Raw genomic sequence first — 14,505 nt, 5'->3', positions numbered from 1 at the left:
GGGCGGTGGGGTAGCCTAGTGGTTGAAGCGTTCTCTTGTCTCGCTGAAGGCTCGGGTTCGATTCCCCAAATCGGTATACTGAGTGAAGGCCATTTATGTTGTCCCCCGCCGTGATATTACTGGAATATTACTAAAACAGCCTAAAACTAACTCGCCCACTACCTTGAAAAACGAGGTTATTTTTTTAAAAAGTTTTAATTTCCTCAACAAATTTGAAAGAAAGACATTACATCTGATTTAAGATTCTTTTTGAGGACATTGCTTATAATTATCATATAATTTGCCAGCAAAACACGACAAGACTCGCATATTGTGAGGGTCTCGTTCATTAATTCAGAAATCATGTCCCGTATGCCTTGCTTCCTGGTCATCTGTCAATATCCATATTAATAAATATTGTAACGCGAGTTAAATATCTATGTCCATTATTTGCTTATCCAGACAATTGATAATCTGTACAATATCACTGGAGGCAATGCCAGTGGATAAACGGGGAGTCATTTGATACACGTGTATATATCTTATCAGTTATGGTATGCAATATCTTAAACGATTGGGCAAATTTGCTGACTCATCAAAATATCCGGCCCAGTGCAAATTATGAGGATCACGAGAACCTTAAATTACTACCGCAGAGTTGGTTGGTTGGTTCATTGTTTTACGCCGCACTCAGCAATATTCCAGCTATATGGCGACAGTCCGTAAATAATCGAGTCTGGACCAGACAATCCAGTGATCAACAGCATGAGCATCGATCTGCGCAGTTGGGATAGGATGACATGTGTCAACCAAGTCAGCGAGCATGACCACCCGATCCCGTTAGTCGTCTCTTACTACAAGCATGGGTTGCTGAAGACCAATTCTAACCCGGGTCTTCACTGGTCACTGCCGCACGGTACAACATGACGTTATCAATGTCCAGTACGCACTACCTACCGGGTTTTCGTTGTGTGAGTGTGTTATGTCATGAAGTTCAACCCGCTTGATCATAGATACGCATAATTACGCATGTCTTACGCTTTTTTCCGTGATATGTTATATCGTGGAATTCAACCCGCTTGTTCATAGATACACATAATTCTCCCTGACTTGGGCCTATTTCCGGGATATGAATAAATTATTGAGAAATTCAACATAGATCAAGGTACACACTAACTACTGGCTTTGGTTATATCGTGAAGTTCAACCCGCTTGATCATAGACACGCATAATTCTCCCTGACTTGGGCCTATTTCCGGGATATGAATAAATTATTGTGAAATTCAACATAGATCAAGGTACACACTAACTACTGGCTTTGGTTATATCGTGAAGTTCAACCCGCTTGATCATAGACACGCATAATTCTCCCTGACTTGGGCCTATTTCCGGGATATGAATAAATTATTGTGAAGTTCAACATAGATCAAGGTACACACTAACTACTGGCTTTGGTTATATCGTGAAGTTCAACCCGCTTGATCATAGACACGCATAATTCTCCCTGACTTGGGCCTATTTCCGGGATATGAATAAATTATTGTGAAATTCAACATAGATCAAGGTACACACTAACTACTGGCTTTGGTTATATCGTGAAGTTCAACCCGCTTGATCATAGACACGCATAATTCTCCCTGACTTGGGCCTATTTCCGGGATATGAATAAATTATTGTGAAGTTCAACATAGATCAAGGTACACACTAACTACTGGCTTTGGTTATATCGTGAAGTTCAACCCGCTTGATCATAGACACGCATAATTCTCCCTGACTTGGGCCAGTTTCCGGGATATGAATATTGTGAAATTCAACATAGATCAAGGTACACACTAACTACTGGCTTTGGTTATATCTTGAAGTTCAACCCGCTTGATCATAGACACGCATAATTCTCCCTGACTTGGGCCTATTTCCGGGATATGAATAAATTATTGTGAAGTTCAACATAGATCAAGGTACACACTAACTACTGGCTTTGGTTATATCGTGAAGTTCAACCCGCTTGATCATAGACACGCATAATTCTCTCCCTGACTTGGGCCAGTTTCCGGGATATGAATATTGTGAAATTCAACATAGATCAAGGTACACACTAACTACTGGCTTTGGTTATATCTTGAAGTTCAACCCGCTTGATCATAGACACGCATAATTCTCCCTGACTTGGGCCTATTTCCGGGATATGTATAAATTATTGTGAAATTCAACATAGATCAAGGTACACACTAACTACTGGCTTTGGTTATATCGTGAAGTTCAACCCGCTTGATCATAGACACGCATAATTCTCCCTGACTTGGGCCTATTTCCGGGATATGAATAAATTATTGTGAAGTTCAACATAGATCAAGGTACACACTAACTACTGGCTTTGGTTCTATCGTGAAGTTCAACCCGCTTGATCATAAATACGCATAATTCTCCCTGACTTGGGCCTATTTCCGGGATATGAATATTGTGAAATTCAACATACATCAAGGTACACACTAACTACTGGCTTTGGTTCTATCGTGAAGTTCAACCTGCTTGATCATAGACACGCATAATTATAGCTGTCTGACGCCTGTTTCCGCGATCACTTCCTGGTCTTGTTCCATCGCCTGCAGGTTCATTCCACTGAAGATGATGAAGTGTGATGTATTCGTATCCATGGAGGCCTATAACATGATGCCTTCCTCGTCCGTCTCCCAGCAGCCAATGCAATACCAGGCCCTGTGACGTCAGACACTCATCGATTTCTCACTGATCAATGCCGTGCAAGGAATGTCTTGATATGTACACAAATGTCAGGGTTTGTTTCATGTTGATGAATGCGTGCCAAGATTGACGAACATTGCTTGTGTACTGACGTGTTCTTGTTCTTGAAACGAACATGGTGAAGGCGAGAAAGACGACAAAGGAATACGGAATGTATGTATAGGTTGCTGTACTCATTAATTGGTAATTAATTGCTTTTAGCAATATTCCAGCAATATCACGGGACACCAGAAATGGGCTTCACACATTGTACCCATGTGGGGAGTCGAACCCGGATCTTCGGCGTGACGAGCGAACGTTTTAACCACTAGGCTACCCCACCGCCCCTAATTCGCAATTAATTCATCGTAATTCTTTTGTCAGGTTTATATTAGATTCGTGGTTGTTTTACCTAGGGGTCATTGCTTACGTGGCCTTGGAGTAGTTCAGTAATTAAAGCTTTCACTCTCCGCGATAAAGGTCCGGGGCCGAGTCACCTCAGTGATGCTATGTAAAGCCCATCCCCCTGTGTCCCCGGCCGTGATAATTCTGGCAGAAGTGGCGCAAATTCAGACTCGCTCACTCACAGACACAGTGTACATGGACATTTGAATAGTAAAGGCAAGGCAAGCACTGGGGAGCTACGGGTCAAGTCTGAGCAGAATCCCCACAGGGAGACTAAGATAGGGAGGGGCCTATTCTAGCGATGAATCCCCACATGCAGACAAAGATAGTGAATGGAATCTCTTTTGGCAATGATACTGACACAATAATAGCTTCTGGAATCTCATTTGGACATTAATCCCCACAGGGAGACAAAGATGGCGACTGGGATCTGTTTGGGCCATGAATCCCAAGATGGAGACAAAGATTGCCACTGGGATTTGTTTGAGACATGAATCCCGGCAGGGAGTGAAAGATAGCGACAGGGATCTGTTTGGGCCATGAATCCCGGCAGGGAGACAAAATTAGCGACAGGGATCTGTTTGGGCCATGAATCCCAAGATGGAGACAAAGATAGCGACAGGGATCTGTTTGGGCCATGAATCCCAAGATGGAGAAAAACATAGCGACAGGGATTTGTTTGGGCCATGAATCCCAAAATGGAGACAGAGATAGCGACAGGGATCTGTTTGGGCCATGAATCCCAAGATGGAGACAGAGATAGCGACAGGGGTCTGTTTGGGCCATGAATCCCAAGATGGAGACAAACATAGCGATAGGGATTTGTTTGAGCCATGAATCCCAAAATGGAGTCAGAGATAGCGACAGGGATCTGTTTGGGCCATGAATCCCAAGATGGAGACAGAGATAGCGACAGGGATCTGTTTGGGCCATGAATCCCAAGATGGAGACAGAGATAGCGACAGGGATCTGTTTGGGCCATGAATCCCAAGATGGAGACAAATATAGCAACAGGGATTTGTTTGGGCAATGAATCCCAAAATGGAGACAGAGATAGCGACAGGGATCTGTTTGGGCCATGAATCCCAAGATGGAGATAAACATAGCGACATGATTCCCAAGATGGAGACAAAGATAGCGACAGGGATCTATCTGTTTGGGCCATGAATCCCGGCAGGGAGACAAAGATAGCTACAGGGATCTGTTTGGGCCATGAATCCCAAGATGGAGACAAAGATAGCGACAGGGATCTGTTTTGGCCATGAATCCCAAGATGGAGACAAATATAGCAACAGGGATTTGTTTGGGCAATGAATCCCAAGATGGAGACAGAGATAGCGACAGGGATCTGTTTTGGCCATGAATCCCAAGATGGAGATAAACATAGCGACATGATTCCCAAGATGGAGACAAAGATAGCGACAGGGATCTATCTGTTTGGGCCATGAATCCCGGCAGGGAGACAAAGATAGCTACAGGGATCTGTTTTTGCCATGAATCCCAAGATGGAGACAAAGATAGCGACAGGGATCTGTTTTGGCCATGAATCCCAAGATGGAGACAAATATAGCAACAGGGATTTGTTTGGGCCATGAATCCCAAGATTGAGACAAATATAGCGACAGGGATTTGTTTGGGCCATGAATCCCAAAATGGAGACAGAGATAGCGACAGGGATCTGTTTGGGCCATGAGTCCCAAGATGGAGAAAAAGATAGCGATAGGGATCTGTATGAGGGAGGGAGACATGCTGCGGAAATGAGGGTCGATGCTGACCCCGACCCCGACCCCCCGGATGATTTGTTACTATCAAACTTAAATATATAAGAGACTAAGCATTAGTCTACACATGTCATCGTATCCCAGTTGCATAGGTCGATGCTCTTGCTGTTGAACACTGGATTGTCTGCTCCGGACATATACAGACCGCCGCCATATAGCTGGAATGTTGCTGAGTGCGGCGTAAAACAATGAACCAAACCAAACGTGGTCAAGCCTTGGTATATATACTATTCACACTTTGCTAAGGATCAAATCATTGATTCAACAGAAAAACTATGATGTAGGGTCAGATTTGGTTTGAACATCTTAGCCTATTGTGAGCATGGGTCAAAGTTTTCAGTATGTCATTTCATCGGGTGGATCCCACACCTGCTATTGACAGGTGTTGTGTACTTATCAAAATGGTTGGATTCGAGCCATGAAACCATTTTTATGGTTACTCGTGTATCAAGTGCATAGGGTTAGCTTAAAGTGGCTGTTTCCTAACTACGTGTTACTATTATTTATCCAGTTTTAAATGGATACAATTTCAAATTATATATCTACGTTTAAGTAAAGTTGCGAATTTTTGTGATCCTTAGCAAAGTGTGAGTAGTATATACATGCTACTGTGATACACCTGGAATATATCTGACTCCAACAGTTAATATTTGTTTGCTAATTGCGTAGAACGATGCTCATGATGTTGATCACTGGATTGTCTGGTCCGGACTCGATTATTTACAGACCGCCCCCATATAGCTGGAATATTGTTGACTGCGGCGTAAAACTAAACTCACTCACTCACGTTAGCCTACAGATGTAACTACAGTGGTCATTGTTCCAGGATACAGCACCATCCGTTTCCGCTTCCTATAAATATCCGTTTCCACTTCCAGGAATCGCAGTAGGAAATCAAGGATATGTGCATCAGGTGTATCACCTCACCATCCTCTCATGGGGTGATCTCGACACATGCGCATGTATGCACGCCCACGTGTAATCTAACTATAGCACGGCAGCAGTTAATCTAAGCACATCCGCGTTGTTTTAAGGTACGGGGCATCTTAGTCTGTCCAGAAATTATACACTCTATTATATGGTCTCTGGTCTGTCGCACTGTCCCTGAATCACAGTATTGTCCCTCCTGTCCGGCCCTTTATGCAGTGCCAAAGCCATTCCTAACGACACAAGTCTTGAATTTCCTCAATCTCCTAGTCTGCCTAGTCTGTTTCACAGTCCCTGAACCACATTATTTCCCCTACAGCCTCGCCCTCCCTGCAATGTAGTCTGTCTCACAGTCCCTGAACCACACTATTTTCCCTACAGCCTAGCCCTCCCTGCAATGTAGTCTGTCTCACAGTCCCTGAACCACATTATTTTCCCTACAGCCTAGCCCTCCCTGCAATGTAGTCTGTCTCACAGTCCCTGAACCACACAATTTTCCCTACAGCCTAGCCCTCCCTGCAATGTAGTCTGTCTCACAGTCCCTGAACCACATTATTTTCCCTACAGCCTAGCCCTCCCTGCAATGTAGTCTGTCTCACAGTCCCTGAACCACACTATTTTCCCTACAGCCTAGCCCTCCCTGCAATGTAGTCTGTCTCACAGTCCCTGAACCACACTATTTTCCCTACAGCCTAGCCCTCCCTGCAATGTAGTCTGTCTCACAGTCCCTGAACCACACTATTTTCCCTACAGCCTAGCCCTCCCTGCAATGAAGTCTGTCTCACAGTCCCTGAACCACACTATATCCCCTACAGCCTAGCCCTCCCTGCAATGAAGTCTGTCTCACAGTCCCTGAACCACATTATTTTCCCTACAGCCTAGCCCTCCCTGCAATGTAGTCTGTCTCACAGTCCCTGAACCACACTATTTTCCCTACAACCTAGCCCTCCCTGCAATGTAGTCTGTCTCACAGTCCCTGAAACACACTATTTTCCCTACTGCCTAGCCCTCCCTGCAATGTAGTCTGTCTCACAGTCTCTGAACCACATTATTTCCCCTACAGCCTAGCCCTCCCTGCAATGTAGTCTGTCTCACAGTCCCTGAACCACACTATTTTCCCTACTGCCTAGCCCTCCCTGCAATGTAGTCTGTCTCACAGTCCCTGAACCACACTATTTTCCCTACAGCCTAGCCCTCCCTGCAATGTAGTCTGTCTCACAGTCCCTGAACCACATTATTTCCCCTACAGCCTAGCCCTCCCTACAATGTAATCTGTCTCACAGTCCCTGAACCACACTATTTTCCCTACAGCCTAGCCCTCCCTGCAATGAAGTTTGTCTCACAGTCCCTGAACCACATTATTTCCCCTACAGCCTAGCCCTCCCTGCAATGAAGTCTGTCTCACAGTCCCTGAAACACACTATTTTCCCTACAGCCTAGCCCTCCCTGCAATGAAGTCTGTCTCACAGTCCCTGAAACACACTATTTTCCCTACTGCCTAGCCCTCCCTGCAATGTAGTCTGTCTCACAGTCTCTGAACCACATTATTTCCCCTACAGCCTAGCCCTCCCTGCAATGTAGTCTGTCTCACAGTCCCTGAACCACACTTTTTTCCCTACAGCCTAGCCCTCCCTGCAATGTAGTCTGTCTCACAGTCCCTGAACCACATTATTTTCCCTACAGCCTAGCCCTCCCTGCAATGTAGTCTGTCTCACAGTCCCTGAACCACACTATTTTCCCTACTGCCTAGCCCTCCCTGCAATGTAGTCTGTCTCACAGTCCCTGAACCACATTATTTTCCCTACAGCCTAGCCCTCCCTGCAATGTAGTCTGTCTCACAGTCCCTGAACCACACTATTTTCCCTACAGCCTAGCCCTCCCTGCAATGTAGTCTGTCTCACAGTCCCTGAACCACATTATTGTCCCTACTGCCTAGCCCTCCCTGCAATGTAGTCTGTCTCACAGTCCCTGAACCACATTATTTTCCCTACTGCCTAGCCCTCCCTGCAATGTAGTCTGTCTCACAGTCCCTGAACCACACTATTTTCCCTACAGCCAAGCCCTCCCTGCAAAGCTAAAGCCTTAAATGAATCAAGTCTAGATTTCCTCAGGTTCTGAATCTCTGGTCTCCCTGGGGCTCCTTTTCAATATAAAAAGTGTTTATTTGGTACAATCAAAATTATATATATATTCAGAGACTAAGAGTTAGTCTACTAGTCTGCCATACAGACCCTGAAACAAATATACCTAATTCAGTCCATTGCAAGTCTAGAATGCGTGGCAAATCTAGATTTCCACAGTTTCAGGAAAATGAAGAAAGTCTGTGGGCGCCTTTTTTTTCTTGTATCTTGTTTTATTTTGTTTTCTGTAGAATATGTTCATTTCAGAGACTAGCTGTTAGTCTATCAATCTCCCATCTCACCATGGCTCCTTTTCAGTTGAAATTTGATTATTTGTTACAACCAAAATATATATACCCAGAGACTTTAAGCGTTAGTCTAGGTGCATCTGTACGCTGGGGAGAGACGTATATATAGTAGACTAGATAAATGTTGCATCCAAAGGAGGTTTTCATTACTTCGTTTCCGGGTAGGAAATGTCACAAAAGTGGATCAAATTTAGTGTTTAGTTTTTCTTTTCTTTTTTTCCAGTTCTACAGAACAGAACAGATTTTTATGTCAGTAACAGGCCTCCGGCCCAAAATACATATACATAAATTGATGGTTAATTAGAGCACATGGTATTTCATATAGATTTTTGTTTCTTGTCAACAAAGTATAAAAATAGACATACATCCTTGATGATATTAACATTTGTACTCTGTAATATAGATATAAAATTAATAATTGATGGACATTTACTAAAATATTTTGATATGTACTTATTTCTGATATGAGAATATGCATCGCAGATATAAAACACATGCCATTCATCTTCAACAACGAAGATACCATTTAATTTACAAAACAGGCAATGCCTTTCATTATGTACAACATTAATGTATCTACCAGTTTCAACTGCTAGTTTAAAATTACAACACCGAAATCGGGCATATAGAATTTTTAAATATTGAGGGATATCATTATTTATCAATGAAATGAAGGTAGATGTGTTGTGAGACGATTCGAAATTGGGTTGAAAAAATTGCTTTTTTACAGCGACGCGAGTGGGTTCGTGCCTGTGTATGTACGTAGTGTAGTTATACAAACCTGTAAACAAGATAATTTACCCTCTGAAATGTAGCTGAATTCTGCATCGGCCCTCATATCTATTCCTCATATGACGTCACAGAGACGCCCCGCTGTGATTGGTTGAAATTTCGTTCGCGTGTGAGAATTGTGCACTGTTGTCAAAAAAGGTCGATTTAAGTTGATTAAAGATCGAAGTGAGTAGTTTTAATGACGGGGTTTCATTTATAGCGATGCCAGTTAGTGATTTATGTATTGGTACCCCCCTAGAGTATATGTGATCTTTAATGGAACAGGCAGGGCAACGAGTAGACTAACTCTTAGTCTCTGAATATATATAATTTTGATAGTAACAAGCAAGCCCATTTATATTGAAAAGGAGCCCTAGGTAGACCAGAGATTCCTGAACCTGAGGAAATCTAGACTTGCTTTATTTAGGGCTTTAGCACTGCAGAGAGGGCTTGGCAGTAGGGAAAATAATGTGGTTCAGGGACTGTGAGACAGACTAGGCAACGAGAGGTACCGTCTCTTAACGTGATTTGCTGTGACGTGGCCAGGGATCGGACCGCTCTTGGGGCAAGCACGCTCTTCACTGTCCACTCTGTGTCTTGCTACAGCACGGAGCGGTGCGGTAGCCTCATGGTTACTTCATTAAAATAGGTAGTTTAAACAAATATTAAACTAACTGTGTTTTCCCAACTAGGCCTTTTAGTTTGGTCCTCTGCAGCACTGTTTAGACGAGAAGATGCATTTGCACGTGCGTTGCCATAGCGATTGTGCAACTGACAATCAAAGCTATGAATGAATTCGTAAAATAATAAACTTTCATCAAGGGCAGTCGCATGAAAAATGTACTGAGAGATCTATAAATCAATTATGTTGTATATCAATTAGGATAAAAAATAAAGGATGACTGGTATATGACGTTTTTCATAAAATATATTATGTACGCGAACCTATGGAGAGTACATATCATTTGCATACTATAGCTTGCATCAGAAACGTACATTGTTACTTTGATGAAGTTTCAAGGGGTACAAATGACACGATATGCTTTCCTGTAAACTTATCTATTTCGGATGATTTTACCACAAGTGTTAAAAACAAAAGTTGGGAAAAACGATAGTTATAGAATATTTAACAATAATTAATTAACAACTTTAGTTGTGTTCAAAACTACGAAATAAACGCCCGAAACCATTGTGTTTCTATTTCCAATAAGCTTTATCATTTCTCAATGGAATCTCACTCTGTAATCCAACCCTAAAGTGAGTAAGTTTTCTTGCAAATGATAATAGACCTTGGACCTGAGGAATCTAGACTCGCTTCGTCTAGGGATATAGCAATGCAGAAAAGGTCTGACGGTGGGGAATATAATGTGGAGTCTGTAATAGCTTTGCTCCAAGGCTGTACTGATATGCTAATCCCATGGATGTATAGTACTTCTATCATTTAAAGAAGCAAGTGTAGATAAGCGTACAGTACAGGACGCCAATCTGTTAAAGGAATATTTATATTTTTTAGAAATCATCATTTAAACTATTAATTATTACTTTAGAGACTTATGCAAGTCTAGGACATTGAGACCGACACCGTTCCCACAGATCAAGCGACGTCACCTACAGCCAAGAGGTCAAACACACTCTCAAACCGTGAATGAATATGACGTTTATAGGGCGGGGCTGTATGACCCAATTACATCACTCAATATTTGTTCGAGTGAGAGCTAGTGCGAAGGTCGCGAGGCTGTTACTGTAAGCGTTTGTTACAACGGGAACTGACGGCAGTGTTGTGTGTTACATCAGAGCACTTACGCTGTTGACGGTATTGAAAGTTGTTGACAACGCGCTTAAAGTTCATACACTTGTGGATTGTCGTCACCCTATCGTTAGGCTGTGGAAATGTTGACTGAAAACATCCACATACCCGAAACGTAAAATCTGTATGATTATTAAAACTCAACTCTTCCGCTCAGCATTTCACTAGACTTAGAGCACAGTGTGTCTATAATTATATGCACTGATTTTTAATTTAATTTAAGTTTAATTTTTAACAAAATCAATTTTACCTAATTTTGTTATCATGTATAATAGCTGATTCAGCCAGGCTTGATTCATAATCTCTTAATTTTCCTGTGTTGAAAGAAGATCGCAGATTTTATATATGATAACTAGGTTGAAATAAGTAAGAATATATTGAAAACATCAACATTTATAACAGATCGCAGTTATTCATTGTCAACAGGAAAAGCAAACATATGTATGCTATATATAATAAGTTTGTCGTTTAACGCCGAACTCAGCAATATTGCAGCTATATGGCGTCCGTCAGTAAATAATTGGAGTATGGACCAGACAATCCAATGATCAATAGCAGGAGCATCGATCTACGCAATAGGGATACGATGATATTTGTCAATCAAGTCAGCGCGTCTGATCACCCGATACTGTTAGTCGTCTTTTACGACTTGGGTGGGACATTCTCGTTAACCCAGCAGCATTTGCTCTGGAGCTCCCGCTCAGTTGAGCGAGGTAATCCAAAAGAACAAATGGTGCGCTATTTATTTTGTTCCCTGTGACTGACTGACTGACTGAATTTGGCTTTACGCCGCTTTAAGCAATATTCCAGCTACATCACGGCGGGGGACACCAGAAATGGGCTTCACAAATTGTACCCATGTGGGGATTCGAACCCGGGTCTTCGGCGTGACGAGCCAACGCTTTAACCACTAGGCTACCCCACCGCCCTTGTTCCCTGTGAAATTTGGTCACATGCACTCTTGTCTCAGCGCAAACTGGTCACTGTGTTGTATTGGTTACTGTGTTATTACTGTGTTATTTGGTCTTGTAAGCTTTGGACTTCAAGAAATGACTTGGGTTGCTGAAGACCAATTCTATTCCGGCACTTCCCGGGTCATTATATGATAAGTCATTCACCAGCACAAGTACTGTTGGAACAAGAAAAGCCTGAATGTATCACACCTGCGACTTATATTCACTTTGAAACTCACACATTTCTTTGTCTGTCACGTCCATATACCAACACAGCTGCTTCCAGCACATGCCCAGCATGGAGTGAATTCCTGCTAAACAGTGAGTGAGTGAGTTCAGTTTTACGCCTCACTCAGCACTATTCCAGCTGTTAGACGCCAGTCTGTAAATAATCGAGTCTGGACCAGACAATCCAGTGACCAACATCATGATCATCGATCTACACAATTGGGAACCGATGATATGTGTCAGCCAAGTCAGCGAGCCTGGCCACCCGATCCTGTTAGTCGCCTCTTATGACAATAATGGGTTACAGAAGATCAATTCTAACCCGGATCTTCTCGGGTTCCTGCTAAACGGCTGTCCAGAGTGAAATCACAGTTTCAGTGGATAGGCCACCCATAGTGTAGAGGGAGGTAGCACACTCGTCTGTCTGGTTGCGTGAATACTTGTTCAAAAAGTACAAAACACAAGTCTATACTGCAATGATGCGTGCATGTCATTGTCGTTTATGTCTGTTTTTTTTATGAACAATCATGTGATTATCACTATGAACAATCATGTGATTATCACCATGAACAATCACTTGATTATCACCATGAACGATCATGTCATCATCACCATGAACAATCATTTGATTATCATTGTGAACAATCATGTGATTGTCATATGAACAATCATGTGATCATCATTATGAACAATCATGTGATTATCACCATGGACAATCACTTGATTTTCACCATGAACAATCACTTGATTCTTACCATGAACAATCACTTGATTATCACCATGGACAATCACTTGATTATCACCATGGACAATCATGTGATTATTACCTGAACAATCATGTGATTATCACCATGAACAATCACTTATCACACTGAACAATCACTTAATTATCACCATGGACAATCATGTGATTATCACCATGAACACAATCATATAAATGTAGCATTGAAGCCAAGTTTCATTTTCAATAACAATCTAACCACCACACATGTACGTGATACCGCGACACGCCTTCAATCTTTGGGTTTTATTTCAATTCTATAACTTAATTATCTAAAATATGTGATTAAAATGTTAAAGTCAAATTCATTTCCAATTACAATCTAACTATCACATGTTTCGCAAATCGAAACGACTTTCATCTTTGTTGTTTTTATCAGACCTGTAACTCACTCATGCCAATCATGTGATTAACAGTCAATTTCATCGATAATAGTCAATTTCATTGATAATAGTCAACTTCGTTTTAATAACGATCTAGCAGCACTATATGTGACTAAAGCTAGGAGCCAGTTATCTTTGTTTTCTATCAATCCAGTAACTCCCTCCCTCTGAATATTATAATTATACTATGTCTATTTCATTTTTGTTTCATATATGCAATTTATCATCATTGATTGCTATGCTATTCTATTTCATGTTGTTATGCATGAACATATTATTGTGTATAAAATATAAAAGGTGTTATGCATGATATGAACATATTTTTGGTCTCCATTATACATATCAACGGATTGCACTTTTAACGGTAACAAATACAGATTTATAAAGAATTGGATGTTTATTTTATAGAATATACATGACTTTCGAACAGCCACATCCAAGCATTCCTACATGATATTGCTCTGTTACCTTTTCTAGTCCGTCTCAGAGACGCTTGGGAATAGATTTTAAAATGAGTCTAATTCAAGCTGGGGCAAATCTGGGTTTCCTGAACCTTAATCTGAAATGGCTCCTCATTCATTCATTCATTCATTCATTCATATACGGGTCAGAATATCGGTCTTCAGTAACCCACGCCTCTCGTGAGAGTCGACTTAACGGATCGGGTGGTCAGGCTCGCTGGCTTGGTGGACACATGTCATCGTATCCTAATATGCGTAGGTCGATGTTCGTGCTGTTAATCACTGGATTGTCTGGTCCAGACTCGAGTATTTACAGACTGCCGCCATATAGCTGGAATAGTGTTGAGTGCGGCGTAACACTAAACTCACTCACTCACTCGATTATATACATTTTAGAAGTCTACTTTAGGGACTATTTTAAAGTCAATCTACCTTTACGCAAGTATTGCTAAATAATTAGAACCTGATGAACGATGTAATATATCTCACTGCCCCTGGACTGCATTACTTTCCGACCAGCTCTTTCTGCACTGGAAATCTAGATTTCCTCCCATTTCACTGGGGCTCCTTTTCAATTTAGAATAATGTTTTTGTTTCTCTTAAAATAACATATATTCAGCGTGTGTCTAGTTGCTCCTCATCAATTCCTTTGTTGCACTGATCACGAAGTCGACCTGTTAATGGTTAGTCGCAGTGTGGCTGTCACACCCGCTCTTGTTAATAACACATTTCACAGCAAACACATGTGAGTCACTGTGACACACGGGCCTGTGTACTGTGTGACACGTGGGTAGAGGCACGAATTGTTACACCCTCCCGATCGTCACAACAAAGCATATCTATGTAAGGGTGGAGGCGGTAT

Source organism: Haliotis rubra, unplaced genomic scaffold (assembly GCF_003918875.1).
Source record: "Haliotis rubra isolate DU_JTF1 unplaced genomic scaffold, ASM391887v1 Scf229, whole genome shotgun sequence".
Lineage (NCBI taxonomy): Eukaryota > Metazoa > Mollusca > Gastropoda > Lepetellida > Haliotidae > Haliotis > Haliotis rubra.
Note: the sequence above shows the minus strand (reverse complement) of the source record.